The sequence below is a fragment of the Schistocerca piceifrons genome, chromosome 1 (assembly GCF_021461385.2).
Source record: "Schistocerca piceifrons isolate TAMUIC-IGC-003096 chromosome 1, iqSchPice1.1, whole genome shotgun sequence".
Lineage (NCBI taxonomy): Eukaryota > Metazoa > Arthropoda > Insecta > Orthoptera > Acrididae > Schistocerca > Schistocerca piceifrons.
Window position 1 is genome coordinate 234937426 of NC_060138.1, and position 21671 is coordinate 234959096.

The 21671-nt window shown below is 42.6% G+C and overlaps 1 protein-coding gene across 4 annotated transcripts in view; it reads right to left on the bottom strand.

Annotated features, from left to right (window-relative positions):
- LOC124785945 (inter-alpha-trypsin inhibitor heavy chain H4-like) overlaps window positions 1-21671 on the bottom strand; it is a 213198-nt gene that overhangs the window by 95588 nt on the left and 95939 nt on the right. The gene's annotated exons all lie outside the window — the stretch shown is intronic.

The window sequence follows — 21671 nt, forward strand, 5'->3', positions numbered from 1 at the left end:
CAAGGTATAAAGGAGCAGGGCTTTGGTAGAGCTGTCATTTGTACCTAAAAAGAAAATGCTCAAATGTGTGTGAAATCTTATGGGACTTAACTGCTAAGGGCATCAGTCCCTAAGCTTACACACTACTGAACCTAAATCATCCTAAGGACAAACACACACACCCATGCTCGATGGAGGACTCGAACCTCCGCCGGGACCAACTGCACATCATTTGTACTCAGGTGATTCATGTGGAAAGGTGTCGGACGTAATCATCGCCGCACTACGGGAATTAGCAGACTTTGTATTTAGAATGGTAGTTAGAGCTAGCTAGACCCATGGTACATTCCATTTCGGAAATCGTTGCGAAATTCAATATTCTGTGTCAAGAGTGTGCCAAGAATACCAAATTACAGGCATTACCTCTCACCACGGACAACGCAATGGCCGACAGCCTTCACTTAACGACCGAGAGCAGCGGTTTTTGTGTAGAGCTGTTAGTGTCAACAAACAAGCAACACTATGCGAGGAAACCGCAGAATTGATGTCAGACGTACGATGAACGTACCTGTTTGGAAAGCGAAATTTGACGTTGATGGGCTGTGTAAACAGACAACTGACGCAAGTGTCCCTGCTAACATTGCCTGCAGCGCTTCTCCTGGGCTCGTGACAATATCGGTTGGACCACAGACGACTGGAAAACCGTGGACTAGTCGGATGTGTCCCGGTTTCATTTGGTAAGAGCTGATCATAGGGTTCGAGTGTGGCGGAGAACCCATGAAGCCTTGGATGAAAAAATGGTTCAAATAGCTCTGAGCACTATGGGACTTAACTTCTTAGGTCATCAGTCCCCTAGAACTTAGAACTACTTAAACATAACTAACCTAAGGACATCACACACATCCATGCCCGAGGCAGGATTCGAACCTGCGACCGTAGCGGTCACGCGTTCCAGACTGTAGCGCCTAGAACCGCTCGGCCACCGTTGCCGGCGCCATGGATGAAAGTTGTCAACAAGGCACTGTGAAATCGGGTAGTGGCTCCATAGTGGTGTCGGATTAGATCGAAAGGTTCTCTTATCCAACTGAACCGATCATAGGCTAGACTGCTTAGAGACCATTTGCAGCCATTCATGGACTTCATGTTCGCAAACTACAATGGAATTTTTATGGATGACGAAGCGCCCCATCTCTGGGCCACAACTGTTGCGATTGGTTGGAAGGACACTCTTGAGAATTCGTACGAATCATCTGGCCAGCCATCGAACATTTATGGTACATAATCAAGAGGTCAGTTCGTGCCCAAAACCCTGCACTGGCAACACCTTCACAGTAATGGATGGCTGTAGATGAGCATGGCTTAATATTCCTGCAGGGGACTTCCAATGACTTGTTGAGTCCATGTCATGACGATTAGCTGCGCTATACTAAGCAAAGGAAGATGCAACAGGATATTAGGAGGTATCCCTCGCCTTTGTTTTTTGTCACCACAGTGTATGCAGTTTCCGGTAATCAGGGGGCACTGCATTTCGTCATCACATCTGCCTCCGTACATTTACAACACCACTCTGTGGGCAACTAGATGTGTTACCGAAAGCCAGGACTTCTGGCGTGTTGTGACCAGGGAGCTGTGTGACGCCTGGAGTGTCTGTTGATCTGCTGGTCAACTCACTCAGTCCTGGCATGTATAAATACTTGCCATGCAGCTGACGAGACGCAGTGAATCTGTAACCGCTGTCGAGGAGGCTACTGCTGGGTGGCGCAGGAATTTTTGTCTGCTGGAGGAGCCATCTTCATCCGTAACCCCGCACAGCTGCCTGCTGTTTGTTCCAACATCAACTCCGATGGGCTGAGAGTCAAACTAGTACCCTTATAGCCACCAGCTCTCTTTGTGTCGACTAGTGCCAGGTGCTGTCAGCCAAACACTGGGAACCAGATTTGCTCCCCAGATGAAATGTCTTCCATCACCTGCCACTGCTGGTCCAAGCCACCAACTACACCTGCACTTGGTATAGTTATGCTAGTCAGCAGCATGTAAGATGGTGTGGTCTCCTGACCTTCATTTCTTACATATTCCGACCTCACCATCGTATCCTGCATGACAAGACGTTTCATTCGAGCCCAAACTCGATAGGGTAGAGTCAATTTTACATATTTCCATTTAATCGATATGTAAATCTAATAAATAAATAGCAAGTGCGCCTCAAGATTAAAAAGTCGAGGCTGGCATACGCAAACATTCAGAACACGACAGCCACAGGAGTTTTTGTTCAGCGGAGGCAACCAGCCCGCTGGAAAGTCCGTAGGAGGGTGATTTAGCACACAGCTGCGCCGGCAGGCCGACCACCCATGGACCAAAACAGTTTTTTGCCAGAGAAAAGGGATAATGGGTTTCATGTTCACCTTAAAAGCAAAACCCGCTGTATTGTTTGGGAGAGAACCAGCATATGAATTTTTTGATGGACCTAGTGCACAGTTTCAGAGTTCTCACAGGTGGACAGTAAACGCCTAATGCAGATGCTATATATTTCCGGATTGGTCGGCTTAAACGGAGCGCCATTCTCCTGTTTGTAAGAGTAACGCTGATTGGCGGACTATTTCTGACGCAATGAGCTGGAGGAGTGAGAGAAAGACAGTTGATGATATACATTTTCGATTTTTGCGTGGAGAGGGATCGTTCCAGTGACGCTCTTGAAGCGGGAACATATAGAGGAAGTGAGCAGGCTTGTGCGTGTACGCAGAGAGCAAGGAACAAAGTATCTACTCAGTACTGCACTGAGAGAGCACCTCTGTCGCTAATGAATTGGAGTGATACTCTATATTGAGTCACTCGTGATTAAGCGTTTGTTCACTGTGTTGGCCGCGACACTTAATGTGCGGTGTGAACACAGACAGAGTATTAGTTAGCGCCTGTGAGCGAACATTGAGTGGCATCGCAGTGGACTGGTTATCTGATCGGTGTACCACGCCAATAGTTAGACCAGGGGCCGATAGGAGTCCTTGACTTCATCAAGGTGTAGTGAGAGTTCGTTTGGCTAAGGTCAATCGAGATAGAAAGAGATAATTTTGTTAATTTTGAGCGGCGAACGACGCAGGCAGCAGTTGTTGCAGCTCACGGTATTGTTAGCTACAGCGCAGACGAGCCCCATCTTTCCTCCATTAGAAATAACGTACTTCATTCACGTCACTCGATTACATTTCTCACGCGACAGCCTCGATTGTACTTAGAAAAATTCAATCGGATAATTATTCAAGTTGCGTAGGTGTGGCTCTCAGCCATTCTGCTGAGTAAATAACATTTTTAAAGGTATATAAATTTCATTAACAGAATTCCTATCCATAAGAGGTAACCTCATATTCCGAAAAGAACCCAGAAATTTGTGTATCATTTTATAAATAAAAGTTTCACTTCATTTTCTCAGATTTAGCTACAAATAATATTTGCCGTTCATTTAATGTTTTGCTCACACTAACTAGCAATACTCCAGTACCCAAGTATCCCACCAGTTACGTAAGAAAACAGAATATTTTTGTGTCTTTTCCTTACAGCGGACGACTCCGGAAGATATTTATTGCTGAAAGTTTTTCAGGTATTTTTGGTACGTTAGGAGCATCTGTCTGACTTCTGTAGTAGTGTGGGGTGGAAATTGCTTCTTGCAGGAGCCAAAGGGTACTTCGCAGATCAATCCGTTGCGCAACTCATCAACATAACACCCACACACTTACAAGCACCACACCTGATACAGTTCTGTCACTGTCCAGAAGTGCCTACCATGAAGGGTTGCCCCATTCCCAGTCTCCACTGAGTGATTATATAGCAAAACATAGCCTCAATGTACCGTGAGTTCGTCGCCCCCCATCCGCTTGTGAGCGTGAGCATAGGATATCCATTGTAGGCTGGAGTTACTAAATCATAAATCAACTGCCTCCAACCTGCTTGTGGCTGATGTGCCCTTACTTATCCACTAAAGAACCCCGTGTCGTTAGGTTTGGAATCAGAAGAGCTACTGGGGGCTAACGACATTGTGGCTGCGGAGCTAGATAGGCAAATCCAGCAACAGTTCAGAGACAGCATTTAGCAGAAGGGTGCAAGTAAGTGTTGATTATAAGCGTTATATGGGTTCGTAAGGTCATTTTTTTCTCTTAATGTGGTTGTATTTCACACACATTTGTTTTAGCTTCTGGAGTAACAGATTTTGAGCGAGAAGGTATGTGCCCAGGGGGCAACCCAGCATTTACTTGATCAAGTCACTAAAGTAAGAGCAGATAATTTAGAATTACTTAAGAAACTAGAAAGCTTACTGGAAGAGAAAAGGGAACAGCCACCTCCTAGTGTGTCCCTGCCCGTCCTAGACGCTAGCATTGCCACATTAGGTTCTGATTAAGACGGGAGAAAACGTTTTGGCGTTCATGAGCAACCTACACATGGATTCAAAATTAGGAGGCTAGAACGATGAGCAGTTGTTGAGTAAGGCTTGATTGTGGTTAACAGGGGACGAAACGGCATGTGTTTTGTGCCAACAGTTGTGGGGTACTCATCCCCTCCACGAACTGTGGGAAGTGTTATTGGACCACTGTTTGAGTAAAAACGCTTCTAGGTAGTTTCAGGAACAGCTGAATAATATATCTCAGAGGTGAATAAACAGAAAATTTTGTGGACAGAATTAGGACAGTAAATAATCATCCTTTCAGCTTCTACAGGAAGCAGAGAAAAGGGCAATGTATGCATTATTTGACAGAAATAAATGCAGTGGCCAGACCTAGGGAGAGAAAAATCGTATTTAATACAGAAGTTACTTGTTATCGATGTGGTTAGCTAAGTCACATTTGGCGCATCTGCAGGTTGGACATTAGGATCCGGAATGTTAAACGAGGTTTTCACATGCACAAGATAGATTGATGCAAGGTGGAATTCGAATTCCAGCGTTAAACAGAAGCAGGATACTTGTGGCCACTGTGTGGTGTTACTGTAAGTATGAGCTCCGAAAATCCTTGTGTGTAATCAGTGGGAGATTATTGTGTGACAGACTATGCAAAATACGTGGTCACAGGTATTTATGGCGAGTCAAAACGTACTTGGAGTATGAAATATAGGCCCACCTTCTTGTAGACTGAGTGTCATAGAGATAGTGTTCACTTGCTCGGTTTGACATTAGTGAACTTCTGAGTGAGAGGGAAAGATTTCCAGGCTAGTGTGGAAATGCTTCCTCGAGTTGGCAGCAATTGTCTTGTCTTAAAGGGGCTGGGTTTTCTGAGTAGACATCATGCTGAAGTCGATCTGACATGCCAAACAATAGAGCCAGATGATGCATTGTACCACTAAGGCATTACAGCCAAGAAAACTGAACTACTGTGAGGCACATTCCTAGACCAGGGGAAGTCTTCTCAGATTTGCCATTCAGTATTTTGTGTGTGGTTTAAGTTCAGGAGAGAATGAGGAACTGGACAAAGTGCAATGGTTAGTGTGCTGTAGAATATAGCGTGCGCAAGAGGTTGATGAAAGCTGGATAGTGATTGTCACGAAGGATAATTCCGGTTATTAGAGGTAGAGCTGTTATGAGGAGCACTGAGAGCCAATCTGGAAGACAAAGATTGGCTGGAAGATAAATATTTTCGTTGGGAGTTAAGTATAAAATTCTCTAAGCCAGACAAGTCTGCCAATTTAGCTACAATGTGGGAGACAGTGTCGTATTTATAGGGAAGGGAGAAGGGGGAAATGGAAAAACTGTTAGAAGAAAAAACAGAGTTGTTTAACGCTCCCAGACCATTTTCAGTACCACGTATAATGAAGTAAAGGATTCCAACTGGAATGGGCTGCTGATGTACAAGAAACCATACCAAGTTCCACATCACTTCCAATCGGTGATGGAAAAGTATGTAAACCAACAGTTTCATTATAGCATTAAACAAGAAAGGATCAGCACTTGGAGGGGGGCAGCAACAGCAACGGTACCCTAGCAAAAAATAAATGGGATTGAGGTATATCGGTTTTGTTTAAGTGCTGGTATTTGATTCAGCTCAGTGATTGGTGCGTAGCCATTGCCATATAGTACTGATATGTTAGATAACCGAGACAAGGCCGATATGTTACAACTATGGATTTGCGAAGTGGGTACCATCACTTGGAAGATCGACTCAAGACCACATTTATGTTTGCACCTGGTAGCACAGAAAGCCGTTTGTACTGAAGAATGCACTAGTGATGTTTCAGAAGGGTGCTGCAAGGCTTAAAATCGAGACAATATATGGTAAATTCTAGTGTTTTCAAGGATATCCAAAACCGTGATGTATGGTTATTGGATATGTTTAGTCGATTATAAGCAACACAGCTAACACTGGGTTCGGTGAAATACCATTTCGTCATGAATTAAATTCGCTGTTTACGCCATGTTATCGGCTAGTATGGTGTGTAAATAGACCCCTTTCCTGTATCATTCATGTGAGAATTTCCTGATTGTAATACAGAAAAAGAGCTGCACTCCTTTCTAGCTTTGGTTATGCATTATAGAATGTCTGTGCCAAAACTTGCAGATATACTGAGATCTCTCACACCCAAAGAAGGGGAGAAATTTCACTGGGGACTAGATTGTGAAGAAGCCTTTGTGTAGTTAAAGGACCTATTAATCCCTGGTTCATATTGTCTTGTGATGCTTGCAACCATGCCTTAGGCTGCGTATTAAGTCAAGATGTAGATGGAGTAGAGAGTCCAATAGCCTGTGCTTCCAAGCAAGTAAATAAGGTGGAGAAGAATTATTCGACCAAAAAAAAAAAAAGAGAAGATCATCCTGATTTGTGGTATCACATATTTCTGTCGTTTTTTTTTTACAGCAGATGGTCCAAAATAGTAGCAGATCATGCAGCCTTAAAATGGCTTATGGACCTGAAGGATCTACTTGATACAACGGGAATTACAGCTCTGTGATTCTGACACTGAAGTATCCATAACCTGGGAGAAACAATAATGTCGACAGCCTCTGTCAGAAAGTGCACGTAATAGAGTGTTTTGGCATTCCTTTAAACGAATAGCAGAATGCACAGGGCACTGACCCAGATTGTCATCTGTTTGTAATACCAACAGACTAGCGCTGATGAAGGGATGCTGTATAAATAAACGAACTGCGGATAACATATAATCATACTATAAAGTTTACATGATGAGATGTTGAGACGGCCCATGATTCCATCTTTGCAGCACAAAGGGGCAAAGAAATTACAGAATGATGTATTACAGAGAAGCATTTGTAATGGACACACAAGTGAGACATGGAAAACAGAGATTACCAGAAGCCAGCCAACCGTTCCTAATGATTGATGTGAAAATTATTGAGCTAAGATGTGTCAATAGCAGGGAATTAGGACATTCCTACAAATCTGGAAGACATGAACATTTGATCTGCAAGGTTATGGAAGAACAGGGCAGGTGCATAAACAAGACCATAAATGAAATGTTGAGTAATATGTGAACAGTCACCATAATAGTTGGCATACTTTGCTGTCTTATTTTATAGAAACATATAACTAGAAAGTGTATTAGATTACTGAGCTGTCATCTTATGAGTCCGTCTATGGGTGGAGGATCCATTTCAAACTATACAAATCATCCCCTGGGTACGATGTGTCAACCTTACGTAGTTTTGCAAAAAGAGTGAGAGACATGGTGGCGTCAGGTACAGAAAGCAATTACCAAAGCCCTGGAGCAGCAAGAAGACAAATAAAAGTTAAACTGCCTAAATTATAGACTGGTAATTGCATGATGCTAACCTACCCTAACATTCCTATGGGCAAAACGAATCAACTCGTTACATGGCATCAGGGACCCTATCAGATGGTCAAGATGACGTCTACAGTCACTGTGAAATTACAGCTTCTTATGCCTATTATCATAGTGCACATAGAGCAAGTTCGACCATTCAAATGTGCCGCAGAAGCTCTGCCGTAGTTGTTAGCAGCTTCCTCATAGAGGAAGAAGGAGATGGAGGCAGGTGAAGAGTAAGGTAAAATGCAGCAAAGCGAGTAAATTCCACCTACAGCTATACCTGCCCCTCCATAAGCACTGAGATTGTGAAATCAGCAATGATAAATATGAGTTGATACTGAACACAATCTATTCACTGCTTTATCTGCTCTACCTTTCTTTTGAGACCCTGCCCACTGAAAAACTAAAATGCCTAAATTCCAACAATTCTCGCCCCCTGGACCAAATGATAGCAGCTCAGAATAATCCAGTTCCATCGTCTCCTTACATTAAGAACTTTTATTACAGCCATTCTCTTAGTTTTGATATTGATAGGCTCTACATATTGCTACCAACAAAAATTGAGCAATTCAAACTTCACTCCATCTGCAGGTCTATGCCAACAATGTCATCCGTCTGGAGAAATTGCGTGGAAAGAATTCAGCAGTACCAGCAAGACTGAGACACCTGCCTGTCTGTACAGGCTATACAACAAAGTTGTGTTCAGTGTAACTAGCGAAATAAAGATAATATATGTGTCCAGTATGAACTGTGTCTAAAGCAGTCAGTGCTACTACAGCAAGGAATTCAGAAGGTGGAATTTTTCAAAGAGGGGAAGAATGTAGCAATGCTGGCCAGAGCAAGCGATCGTTGCCATAATCGTGCTGCTTGCACTACTTCGTCGATAACCAGCCGTGTTACCAGAGTCCAGGACGCTTCTGCAGTGTTTGGTATAGCAGAGCTTCATGATGCCTGGGGCGCACCAAGACACTGGTGTGTACAAATATTGGTAATCAGGCGAGCAGGAGGCATTGAACTGTTGACGTCCATGGAGCAGGCTGTGTGACCTAGAGAATAATCGTCACTCTGTCACCATGTACTGAAGCAGCACATCACCATCTATCACGGGACCAAGTGTCTTACAGTTTAACATCAGCTCTAATGGGTTGAGAGTCTGACAAATACACTTTTAGCCACCAACTCGTTTGCCATCTGCCTTTGCCAGGTACTGTGAATATCAGGGTACGCTATCCAGATGCCGTTACTTCTGTCACCGCCGATTGCTTGGCCGCGCCACCAAACTCCACTGCTCTCATCACAGCCATACTCTTGTGCAACACCAGCACTTGATGTTGCCCTGCTGCAGACCAGGAATGCATACTTTTGTGGCGGTGTTCGTAGCGACAAACAATTCGCTGTAGAAACGGCTTACGAAGTCACCGCCACACTTTTAATAGCGGGCCCGACCGGTCCGCTGGAACAGTGAACAGAAAGATGAATACTCAAACACTCTGATTAAATAAAAGTCGGTACTTATCTTTATTAATGAAGATACAGTAACACAGTAGTGAACTCGGTGTCTACAGAAATCTGTCTAGTTCGAGTCGGAGCGGCTAGGTCAGCGTCGGCTGACGACAAACAACAACTCTGCTGCGATGAACACACAACTGACTAGAAGTACACAATTCGGTGGCGAGTATACAACTGAGCGGCGAATACAGAACTGTCCTAGTGCTCGGGACTCCAGCGCTTAAGAAGCCAGAAGCCAGCGGTGGCGCGCGCAGACTTGCGGCGATTTCCTGTATCGCTGGCGCTGCTTATGCGGACGGCGTCCGGACTTTGATACTGCCAACCTTTTGGCAGCGGGCTCGAGTGGCATTACTGGCTAGGATATAACACATACCATGCAAGGTTGCTTTGTTCTTGGGTCACCAACTCGCTTGGTATCATAGGTGACTACACAAAAACAGATCACGACAGTGGGTTGTATGTTAGACACCCACTGACTACCTGCGGATCTGGGCGCAAGATATCCTTTGTAGGCTTAATAAATAAAAAAAAAACTTCTGCCTAGATCAATGTGGCTGGATTTCCCTTCGCATACTACTAGAAAAGTATGTGTCTAGCAAAAATATAGGGGAGGGAAAGGCTCCACCCTGGTAGAACAAACATATTAGGAAGCTGCTGAGAAAGCAGAGAATTTTGCACAGTTGTTTTAAGCATAGTCACTGTCCCGCTGACAAACAGAAATTATGCGAAATGAAAGCAGCTGTCAAAAGGTCAAGGAGAGATTCTTTTAACGAAATGAAAGCAATATTTTATCTGCAGATTCTAAAAGTAACCCCAAAATATTTTGGTCGCACGTAAGATCTATGAAAGCTACAGATAATTCAATACATCTACATCTACATTTATACTCCGCAACCCACCCAACGATGTGTGGCGGAGGGCACTTTACGTGCCACTTTCATTACCTCCCTTTCCTGTTCCAGTCGCGTATGGTTCGCGGGAAGAACGGCTGTCTGAAAGCCTCCGTGCGCGCTCTAATCTCTCTAATTTTACATTCGTGATCTCCTCGGGAGGTATAAGTAGGGGGAAGCAATATATTCGATACCTCATTAAGAAACGCACCCTCTCGAAACCTGGACAGCAACCTACACCGCGATGCAGAGCGCCTCTCTTGAAGAGTCTGCCACTTGAGTTTGTTAAACACCTCCGTAACGCTATCATGGTTACCAAATAACCCTGTGACGAAACGCGCCGCTCTTCTTTGGATCTTCTCTATCTCCTCTGTCAACCCGACCTGGTACGGATCCCATACTGATGAGCAAAACTCAAGTATAGGTCGAACGAGTGTTTTGTAAGCCACCTCCTTTGTTGATGGACTAGATTTTCTAAGCACTCTCCCAATGAATCTCAACCTGGTACCCTCCTTACCAACAATTAATTTTATATGATCATTCCACTTCAAATCGTTCCGCACGCATACTCCCAGATATTTTACAGAAGTAACTGCTACCAGTGTTTGTTCCGCTATCATATAATCATACAATAAAGGATCCTTCTTTCTATGTATTCGCAATACATTACATTTGTCTATGTTAAGGGTCAGTTGCCACTCCCTGCACCAAGTGCCTATCCGCTGCAGATCTTCCTGCATTTCGCTATAATTTTCTAATGCTGCAACTTCTGTGTATACTACAGCATCATCCGCGAAAAGCCGCATGGAACTTCCGACACTATCTGCTAGGTCATTTTTATATATTGTGAAAAGCAATGGTCCCATAACACTGCCCTGTGGCACGCCAGAGGTTACTTTAACGTCTGTAGACGTCTCTTCATTGATAACAACATGCTGTGTTCTGTTTGCTAAAAACTCTTCAATCCAGCCACACAGCTGGTCTGATATTCCGTAGGCTCTTACTTTGTTTATCAGGCGACAGTTCGGAACTGTATCGAACGCCTTCCGGAAGTCAAGAAAAATAGCATCTACCTGGGAGCCTGTATCTAATATTTTCTGGGTCTCATGAACAAAAAAAGCGAGTTGGGTCTCACACGATCGCTGTTTCCGGAATCCAAGTTGATTCCTACATAGTAGATTCTGGGTTTCCAAAAACGACATGATACTCGAGCAAAAAACATGTTCTAAAATTCTACAACAGATCGACGTCAGAGATATAGGTCTATAGTTTTGCGCATCTGCTCGACGACCCTTCTCGAAGACTGGGACTTCCTGTGCTCTTTTCCAATCATTTGGAACCTTCCGTTCCTCTAGAGACTTGCGGTAAACGGCTGTTAGAAGGGGGGCAAGTTCTTTCGCGTACTCTGTGTAGAATCGAATTGGTATCCCTTCAGGTCCAGTGGACTTTCCTCTGTTGAGTGATTCCAGTTGCTTTTCTATTCCTTGGACACTTATTTCGATGTCAGCCATTTTTTCGTTTGTGCGAGGATTGAGAGAAGGAACTGCAGTGCGGTCTTCCTCTGAGAAACAGCTTTGGAAAAAGGTGTTTAGTATTTCAGCTTTACGCGTGTCATCCTCTGTTTCAATGCCATCATCTGGAGTGAAGCTCTCTTTGCTTTCGCAGTAGTTTCCTAACTTTGTTGTTGTACCACGGTGGGTTTTTCCCGTCCCTCACAGTTTTACTCGGCACGTACCTGTCTAAAACGCATTTTACGATTTCCTTGAACTTTTCCATAAACACTCAACATTGTCAGTGTCGGAACAGAAATTTTCGTTTTGATCTGTTAGGTAGTCTGAAATCTGCCTTCTATTACTCTTGCTAAACAGATAAACCTTCTTCCCATTTTTATAATCCTATTAACTTCCATATTCAGGGATGCTGCAACGGCGTTATGATCACTGATTCCCTGTTCTGCACATACAGAGTCGAAAAGTTCGGGTCTGTTTGTTATCAGTAGGCCCAAGATGTTATGTCCACGAGTCGGTTCTCTGTTTAATTGCTCGAGGTAACCTTCTCTTGCTGACAGTACGGCTAATGTAACGGATGATGATAAACAGAAGGCAGAAATTCTAAACCTAGCTTTCAAAAACTCGTTTACGGTAGAGGACTGCAGCGCCATTCCCCCTTTCAATTATCGAACAAACGCAAGGATGGCTGACATAGTGTTTAGTGTATCTGGGATTGTAAAACAGTTAAGCTCCTTGGACGCCAGGAAGGCATCTGGCTCAGGCGCTTTCCCCCTAAGATTATATGTTGACTATGCTACAACTGGAAGGAGGCCCAGGTCATAACAATCTATAAAAAGGGTAGAAATTCGGATGCACATAATTACCGGTCAATTTCACTGACGTCGATTTGTTGTAGAACAACATGGAACGTATTTTGTGTTCAGACATAATGGCCTTTCTAGACTCTGAAAAGCTCATGTGCAGAAAGCAGCACGGTTTTAGGAAACAGCGGTCATGCTAGACACAGCTGGCCCTCTTTGTGCATGATATACATCAGGCTCTAGATACCGGCCCCCAGCTCGAGAAATATCTCTATATTCGAAAGGCGTTCGACTCGGTTCCGCACTGTCGCTTGCTCCAAAAAGAGCGCGCTTACGGTCTATCCGATGACATATGCGGTTGGATAGAAAGTTTTCTAACAGACAGAGAGCTGCTGCATGTCGTCCTGAATGGTGTGACTTCAACAGAAACAAGCGCAACTGCAGGTGTGCCCCAGGGCAGCGTAATAGGTCCGCAGCTTTTTACGATTTACATAAACGATCTGGTTGATGGTATTGACAGCAGCATTAGAATGTTTGCCAATGGTGTTGTAGTCTACGGGAATGTAGTATCGCGCGAAAGCTGTGAACAAACCAGTGAGGATTTGCAGAAAATAAATGCGCGGTTTAATGACTGCCAGCTATCTCTCAATATTATGAAGTGCAACCTACTGCGTATAGCAAGGCGAATATCCCCATTAATGTACGAGTAGAAAATAAATACCCAGTCTTTGGAAGCGGTAACATCCGTCAAGTATCTGGGTGCGACTCTTTGAAATGATCTTAAATGGAATGATCAGATTACACAAATAACGGACAAGGCCAACTCTAGATTGCGGTTTATTGGTAGAATGCTCAAGCGATGCAGTTCTTCAACAAAGGAAATTGCTTACAATACGTTAGTTCGTCCAGTCTTAGAGTATTGTTCGTATGTATGGGACTCTTACCAGTTGGGTCTGATTCCAAAGATTGAGAAGGTCCAAAGAAGAGCGGCAAGATTCGTGACTGGTACATTTAGCCATCGCGAGAGTGTTACAAATCTCATTGAAAGTTTGGAGTGGGACACAGTTGCAGATAGACGACGCGCTAAACGGAAGGGGCTGCTCACTAAATTCCGAAATCCGATCTTCGCGGAGGATGTAGAACGTCTATTATTATGACCAACTTTCAAATCACGCAATGATTACCATTCAGAGATAAGGGAAATTAGAGATCGTACTGAGGCATTCAGACAGTCGTTTTCCCTCGCGCGATCCGCAACAGAACAGTGGAGGGGGGGGGGGGGGGGGGATATAACTTTGGCGCGAATTGTGCCCTCCGCCACACACTGCTTAGTGGCTAGCGGAGTATATATGTAGATGTGTGCAGATGTAGATGTAGGGGATTCCATGTTGGTACAACATGTAAGAATAAAATGCCATCAACTAAATAACCACTTTCGATGCATCACAATCGTCTACTCACCATTAAACAAAACTGATGAAGATGTCTAAACAATTAAATTTCTGTTACTCTTGTCAGTGCATTGGAAAGGCTTGAATTTCGTGCCTACGCCGGCAGCCTTGCCATTAACTGATTTTATTGCTCCTGTTGAAGAAGCTTTTGGACCTCTTCTCAGTGATGCTGCAAAGGAAATGAGACGTGAAACTTGCCGCGTACTTACGAGAGCTCCATGTCAAAAGAGTAACATTTTCTCGATGGACAGGGCCGCCCTCCGCAAGTACAGCAAGATCACCACAGGGTGGATCTTCCAGCGGATAAGGGAAAAGCCACTGTACTGTTACCACTTGAGCCCTATAACCAGAAGATTTATAGCTTTTTGAGTGAACCAATGTACAGGAAGACTGATGAAGACTCCACAGGGAGAGTAGAAAGGAAAACGACAGTAGTGCTGAATTCTTCTTCCCTTCCGCAAGAATCTGCGAGATGATTAAGACCTCACAGCTCGGTTTCACCATGCTTATATCGTCTTCTATAAAAAAGTCGAAGTACGTTTTCCATTACTTCCTACTCTGCCGACGTATGACTTAGCTAGATATCTTGCGCCATTATTGAGACTTTTTGCGGGAAAGTGTTTACATTATATTCGCAACTCCTGTGACTTTATTAATAGCCTGAAGTCACTTCGAACGAGTAGGACTTATTAGTGAGCTTCCAAGTCTTCTCACACGCTCTGGTTCTTCTCACGGATTCATTGTCACTCATTCCGAAGTAAGTTCAAAGCTGATATAACAGCGCTATTTCATCATGCTGTTTCTTCAACCTACTTCATATTCAACAGTGAATAACTAAGCAAATTAACGTTGATGCCATGAGTAGCCTCTCTCCCCTCTGGTACCAAACTTTTTTATGGAAGACTTTTGAGGAGAGGACAATTGATTCCACAGAAATCATGGCTCCGACGAGATCCTTCAGGGATTCAGGGGTGGAAATACGTTTTGCGCAAGATCTTATTAATCGTAATGGTGGCTTTCAGCTAGATGAGGCGTGGGACCCGGTGATATCACCAACTTCTCCAGAAAGAAAATATTTTTGTGGCTAATGACACGTCTAGCGACATTTATTCATTTTGACACCAGAGTTTTAACTCCACGAGTTCGCATTCCGACAGACAGCGTGATTACGCATGCTTCTGCGAACCATAGATGGAACAATATTCGAAAAGAGCATGTAACTCGACGGAAGTCGGTCATGTACTGGTTGTCTTCGCGCATGCGTCTTTGCACGTTAACTACCAATGTACCGTGCAAAACACTCGCCTGAAGTTGGCTGAATGATTGTCAGCCGAAATATCATGTCAAAAACTCGACGATATCCGACTGCAGTCCCGAAACGTAGTGGAATTAAATTGCTGATCATAGAGATTTTACAGTTCATCATTCTCTAAACCAGGCTGTTCCAGTACTTGTGGCCATGACGGGTAGCCGGGCGTCTGTGGGCAGCAGTGGGCTTAGGTGGGTGAACAGAGTAGCATGAGGAGACAGCCAGCTGCGCTATAGTCTATGGGATCGTGCTACCTAGGCTGAGCACCTAGGAGGGCAGGGTTAACCAAATGGCTCACGCATGCAAAGAACGCATGCAATACGACCAGCTGCCAGGTAGCCTACAGTACCTGCTCCTGCTTGTGGGCTAGCTGGTGGGTGATCGCAGGTATCTGTGCTCACTCGGCAGTGTTGGAACAAGCTCTGAATCAACAAAAGCCTAATCTATTTTATTCATACTTTCGCCAAAATTGCGAGATTCTACAGTTTTCATCAAATCTCGGAATGTCATACACCTCATCTTCCTTTGTACATCTTTCTGCTTTTCCCTTCATGTTATAAGCTTCCACTCTCTCTCACTCATTTCTGTTGCCATTAGCAGTTTCAAGTGAAATTAAAAGCGAACAAACTTTCTTCAATTAGGAGGAGGGGTAGAGCGTGAATATCTTACTTACAGGTAAACAAAGGAAGTCCAAGAGCTGTGATTGTCTTCCTGTTAGCAGTCCGATGTCTTAATTTTGATCTTTTAATATATTCTGATGAATTCTTCATTTTCACAGCTGTTAGTAATTAAAAACGAGCATTTTAATTATAGTTACTGTTAATCAACCAAAAATTGCACCCTAGTAAGTTTCAGTTCTCACTCACAGGTATCAATTCTTTACAGCACTCTGATTAGTGCTGCTGGAGTATTCGTCTTGAAAATTACTAAAGCTTAAATCAGACATCATATATCACAATTACTGTTTCTTATCATGCATGTGTGATTGTTAATTGTTGTTAACCTTAAACATTTGAATCAGTATGCTGACATGACCCACTTTATGGATCATATGTACAGGCAACCATAGAAATCTATCCAGAAGTGGGCTAGATTCTACAACTGCCATTGATTCAATGAATTTGCTAATGTATTATGCCTCAAGAAATAAATTTGACGGAAGTACAGATAGCTTATTGTACTGCAAAAGACTGATAGGTATCAACTTAATGTTTTTAATGGTGGTTACTTTGACATTTAAATAATAGTCAATTTCATTAGCAGTCAAAACTAAATTTTGTTATATTATCGATATAAATTTGAAAGCTGCCATTTTGAATAAGTTGTGAATAAATTCAGGGTATCGAAAGAGTTATCCACAAAAAAATATTTCAAATGGTGTATTAGGTAGACTCTGAAACTTAAATATCTGAAATACCAATAGAAAAACTGAGAATAATTGATCAAATGTAATTGAATAAAAACAAAAACTACCAGCAAACGATAACACTTTAATGTTCTTCTATGTGGAGAAACGGAACATAAACCTCAGAAAAAACTTATTCAACTTTAAAAGGTTTAATGATATCTTGTTTACCACAAAACTTAACATCTAACTACATTAATTGATATGTTGATTTATTTTTATGTTTTCTTCATTTAATGTTGACAGAAATAATTACAGTTGAACAATGTTTATTTCACAGCTACAATTTAATGGGTTGTTTGGGTAAGGTGAATGCCAGGACTAACATTCAACTAGCTGAAGATTGGACATCTCTCGAAACCACAAGCAAATTAGCAGGTAGGATCGACTTGTGAAACTAAGGGTAGAAACAAGGCCATCCTCTTCTCGCCAGTTGACCACATCATTATGCATCCATATCAGCTGATTGTATTGCGCTCGGCATTGGCAAGTCTGACGTTAAGTAGAACTGGAAACAGTTCCTGCTAAAAATGCATGAGAATTTTGTAATGAATAGAACGTCCGTACCTGCAGATTCAAGGAGAGAGAGTGAGTGCCTCCCACACTTCCTGTTCTGGAATGCTATGGTGATTTGTATTGGTTTATCATATAGTTTATTGTTTTTACGGCTACTGACAGTGCCTATTGGGCTACAATTGTTTTGTGATTTATATATTAATGTAGGGAGACAGATATATCTCATGATGATCATATAGATCAACATCAGGGATCAAAAATTAAAAAAAAGTTCGCTAATCGAAGATCACAAAAATCTAGGTATCACCCTCCATAGAGTCATGATGCACCTACCTCGTAGAATGTGTGTACTGGATTATTTATAAATTTCTTGAATTAAATATTTTTTTCTACAAACATAGAACACTAATTACTGATAGTTCTCTTAGGATAGAAAGTCTAGGAACTTTGCTATTGCTTAAGGTGTAGTAAACATCCATTTTTCACTTATTATACACCTGTTTTAAGGATTACTGCAAATTTTCCAAAATTTGACAGTTTTATGTATTCACATTGTCATTTAAAAGTTAAGCTGATTATTAAGACAATATTATGTTTCCAACGAACTGCTTGCCTTCACCCAAGCGATTTAAAATTTCTAGAGCAAGTAACCTGAATCTGTATATTTTAAATTAGTGTACCATTGTAAGCAAGTAATGAAGAAGGAATGTTCAGCTCAATAACGAGACTAATACCACTGTATAGAACTGTTAATAAAATGTTTTCTCACTTTCTCTATGACATCTGAGACAAGGGCATTCTTAGATGATAAATTAAAATCTGCTGAACTGTTACTCAAGAAACTACTTAGATTACTGATAACTGTGAAGGCCTACTGAAAAAACACTCTAACATATGTGATATGAAAATGACACCGAAATCGGTATTTAATGGATGTTTTGTGGTAATTGGAAAATCATGGTAGTCTGGGATCCCAACCAAAAGCCATTGCTTTCTATGGGTCGTCGTCTTAACAATTACGCTGTCGGAGCATGCGTCGATGCCCCACTCAAACTTTCATTGTCGCTGAAAGTTTCCACCAATGATCCCTGAATACAGGACACAGAGGTCAGGTAAGAATGTGGAAATAGCATCGCTAGTGGAATGGAGTTTTAGAGGACTGGTAGTGGAATGGATTTTTTAGAGGACTAAGGTTTTACCCTGCCGTAAAGGATGTGCATGAACTAAATCTACTGAAATGAAATGGAGTCAATGAGGATAAAATCAATACAACGCAATAATAATCTTCGAAAATTAGGCAGAAATGCTCAATATGAAAAGTAAAATCAACTGAAAATTTGTGCGACCAGATCGGTAGAGCTCAAGCAAAATACCTTTGCAAGAGTAAAGAAATGCATGCTGGTTCTCAGCGATGGGCAAGTCCATCCCTTTGTTTCTGAGTGGTCGCCACCTTAGTCTGCTATCACTTGCCGAAGAGGCCATGTCAGTTGTTAATACACTCATTTTGTTATATTGGTATTCAAGTCAGAGACTATTGACAGCTGAAGTTATTGCTCATACTGGCATAACCCATTAATACGGTAATTTGCAGACTTCCTAGTTGCAGCTTGTTTTGCTTGTGAGTAAGCTTCATGTGTCGAACTACACCTCCAGTATTGCACAGCAATTGCATGCAACAGAACTCCCAATACTATCATTGTCTTTGCCCTATCACACCATGTGGCAGCAATGGGCCAAGTTAATTCGTGCACACTCTAACAAGCGTGGTGATAATCCCATCTTGTGCAAGCAAGGGCTTTGTATATTTTTATAGTTATCGCTTTTATTTAACACAGACCACGGTTGCTGTGCCATCTCAGAAGACAGCCACAGGCCAGGTACAATCACAAAAAGACTATATTTGCCCACAGAGATCACAATGACTTGAATATAAGCTGCACAGTTAATTTTGAACAGAGAGAAAGAGAAAAGACCAAACGAGAAACTTTTATGTCAAATTAAGAGTGTATAAAAACTTCCACCGAATGGTCGTTCTTAATCACTTGTTTTTATGTTGTAATGTAGATAAATTACACAGAAATAAAAATATTCTAATCACAGTCTTCAGTGATGTCACAGCGAATATTACTGTCGTTTGAAGATCGCGGTGCTATGCCAAAGTTGTCAGCGTGAATCGATACCACGAACATTACCAAGGGTTCGGTTCAAAAATGATTCAAATGGCTCTGAGTACTATGGGACTTAACTGCTGAGCACATCAGTCGCCTAGAACTTAGAACTACTTAAACCTAACTAACCTAAGGACATCACACACATCCATGCCCGAGGCAGGATTGGAACCTGCGACTGTAGCGGTCTCGCGGTTCCAGACTGTAGCGCCTAGAACCACTTGGCCACTCCAGCGGGCACCAAGGGTTCGGTATTGTCTGCAACAACCAATGGGAGGCACTTAAGATGACCACACTTCCCTTTCAGCAAAGCATTGCCCTGACGCTGAGTTTCTGACCTCATCTGAAGGAGACGATAACTTAGTGTAGAACCAACGAGTTGTTAAGGTTTCACATGAACTTGTGCTGCCGTAAACTTCGAACATCAAGAGAACAGTTTGTTATCAAGTGCATCAAGTTATGCTTTTATAGTCAAAGACAGAAGTAAATTATCAAGTTCTCCTGTGGCAAAGAAGTGTGTCGACTGTGAACTAGTATTTCATGTATTCTAGTTCGATCGATCAGCCTTCTCCTAGAACAATGAAAGAATCTACAGTTATGGGCGGATGCTGGTAGTTTCATCTAGTCACAGCATGACCAGTATTTATTTCAGCACTATCAGTATTTCTTTATCCTCCTTCCAAAGTACGTTTACCTCATTATCATGTATGGTACTGACCACATAACGCATCTTCAACTCTTACACTAGAACCTGGTGATATTGTAAAGAAAGAAAAGAACATTAACCCCAAGTGCACGATGCTTCACAGCCTTAAGCACACTATATTGTTTCTTTTACGAAACAGCGCTCTGTATACTATTCTCCAGTGCGAACCAATGCCACACATCTGTTTCGTGCAAGTCATAATTTTTGCCAGCTTCTCTGTTGAATATACTCTTTGCATAACTTGAGTTTGAGATTTGCTTTGTAGGTGCGCCAAATTTCGTAATTTGTTGTTGGGTTTCGTTTAACGTTACCAATCACTGGCGTTGAACGATTTTTAATCTTTAGTTGGATAACTACTGATTTGGAGTAGATATGAGAATATTTGCAGTGGTAACACCAGTTCCCGTCAAATCAGCGAAGTTAAGCGCTTTAGGTCTCCTCTAGCACATGGATGGGTGACCGTTAAGGTCTGCCGAACGCTGTTGGTAAGCAGGGTGCACTCAGCCCTTATGATGCCATTTGAGGAGCTACTTGATTGAGAAGTAGCGGCTCTGGTCACGAAAGGTGTCAACGACTAGGAGAGCGATGTGCTGCCTACATGGTTCTCCACATCCGCGTCCAGTGATATATTTGCTGTCGGCAACGTCGGGCCTTATGAGGCCTGTTCATATGCACTTTATGAGAATATTTAGTTTAAGTATTTCTGTGCAGGTAGTGGGCTACACCGCACTTTTGCTCTCTCCTGATCTGATGTAATTAATGCTTCAACTAATTAAATCTGTAGAAATTGAACATTTTTAATAAAGGTGCAAGGATTGCACTGTGATAATTATTACTGTACTTGAAAATTTACAAATGCCTTACACAATTCAACTGATTAATTTGCAAAGTCCGCAGCTCGAGTTCGTGCTGTAGCGTTCTCGCTACCCGCGTCCGGGTTTCCGGGTTCGATTCCCGGCGGAGTCAGGGATTTTCTCTGCCTCGTGATGACTGGGTCTTGTGTGATGTCCTTAGGTTAGTTAGGTTTAAGTAGTTATAAGTTCTAGGGGACTGATGGCCATAGATATTAAGTCCCATAGTGCTCAGAGCCATTTGAACCAATTTACAAACACCTCCTCCTCTAAATGCAACCATAGAAAGATCGATTTCATAACACACGTTTGAAAGTGGTATGAAAAGTGCAAGATCTGTTTGCTGAGTACGCATAGACTTACTACACCTGATCAAGAATTAAATTCAGTTCACAGCCAGAGCTAGATCAGCCACAAACTGATCGCAGCTGTTTGTGCCAGTCTGCAACACATTCTACTAGAAGACCTTAGCAACCACACTGCACCGATGTACAGTAACACGCCAAGATGTAAAGGACAAGTACACATTACCTTGTGTTGATGTGCAGACAAATAGCGAGTAGTGGTATACACTTTTTGTTCTTGCGTCCTCAATACGAACTTATTACTGCAGTCATGCATAGCTGTCTCTCTTCCTTTCAGTGCATCGTACTGTAGCGACGCTCGTTACCACTTCTTATAATGCTTCGCCTTCTGTCCACAGCACTAGCGAAACAGAATGCATCAGACAACTGTCTGACCATCACATACGACTTCTAGCGACCGCTCCCTGGCCAGCATTGTTACCTGTGTGCAGCCACGACAACAAACACTCCAACTGA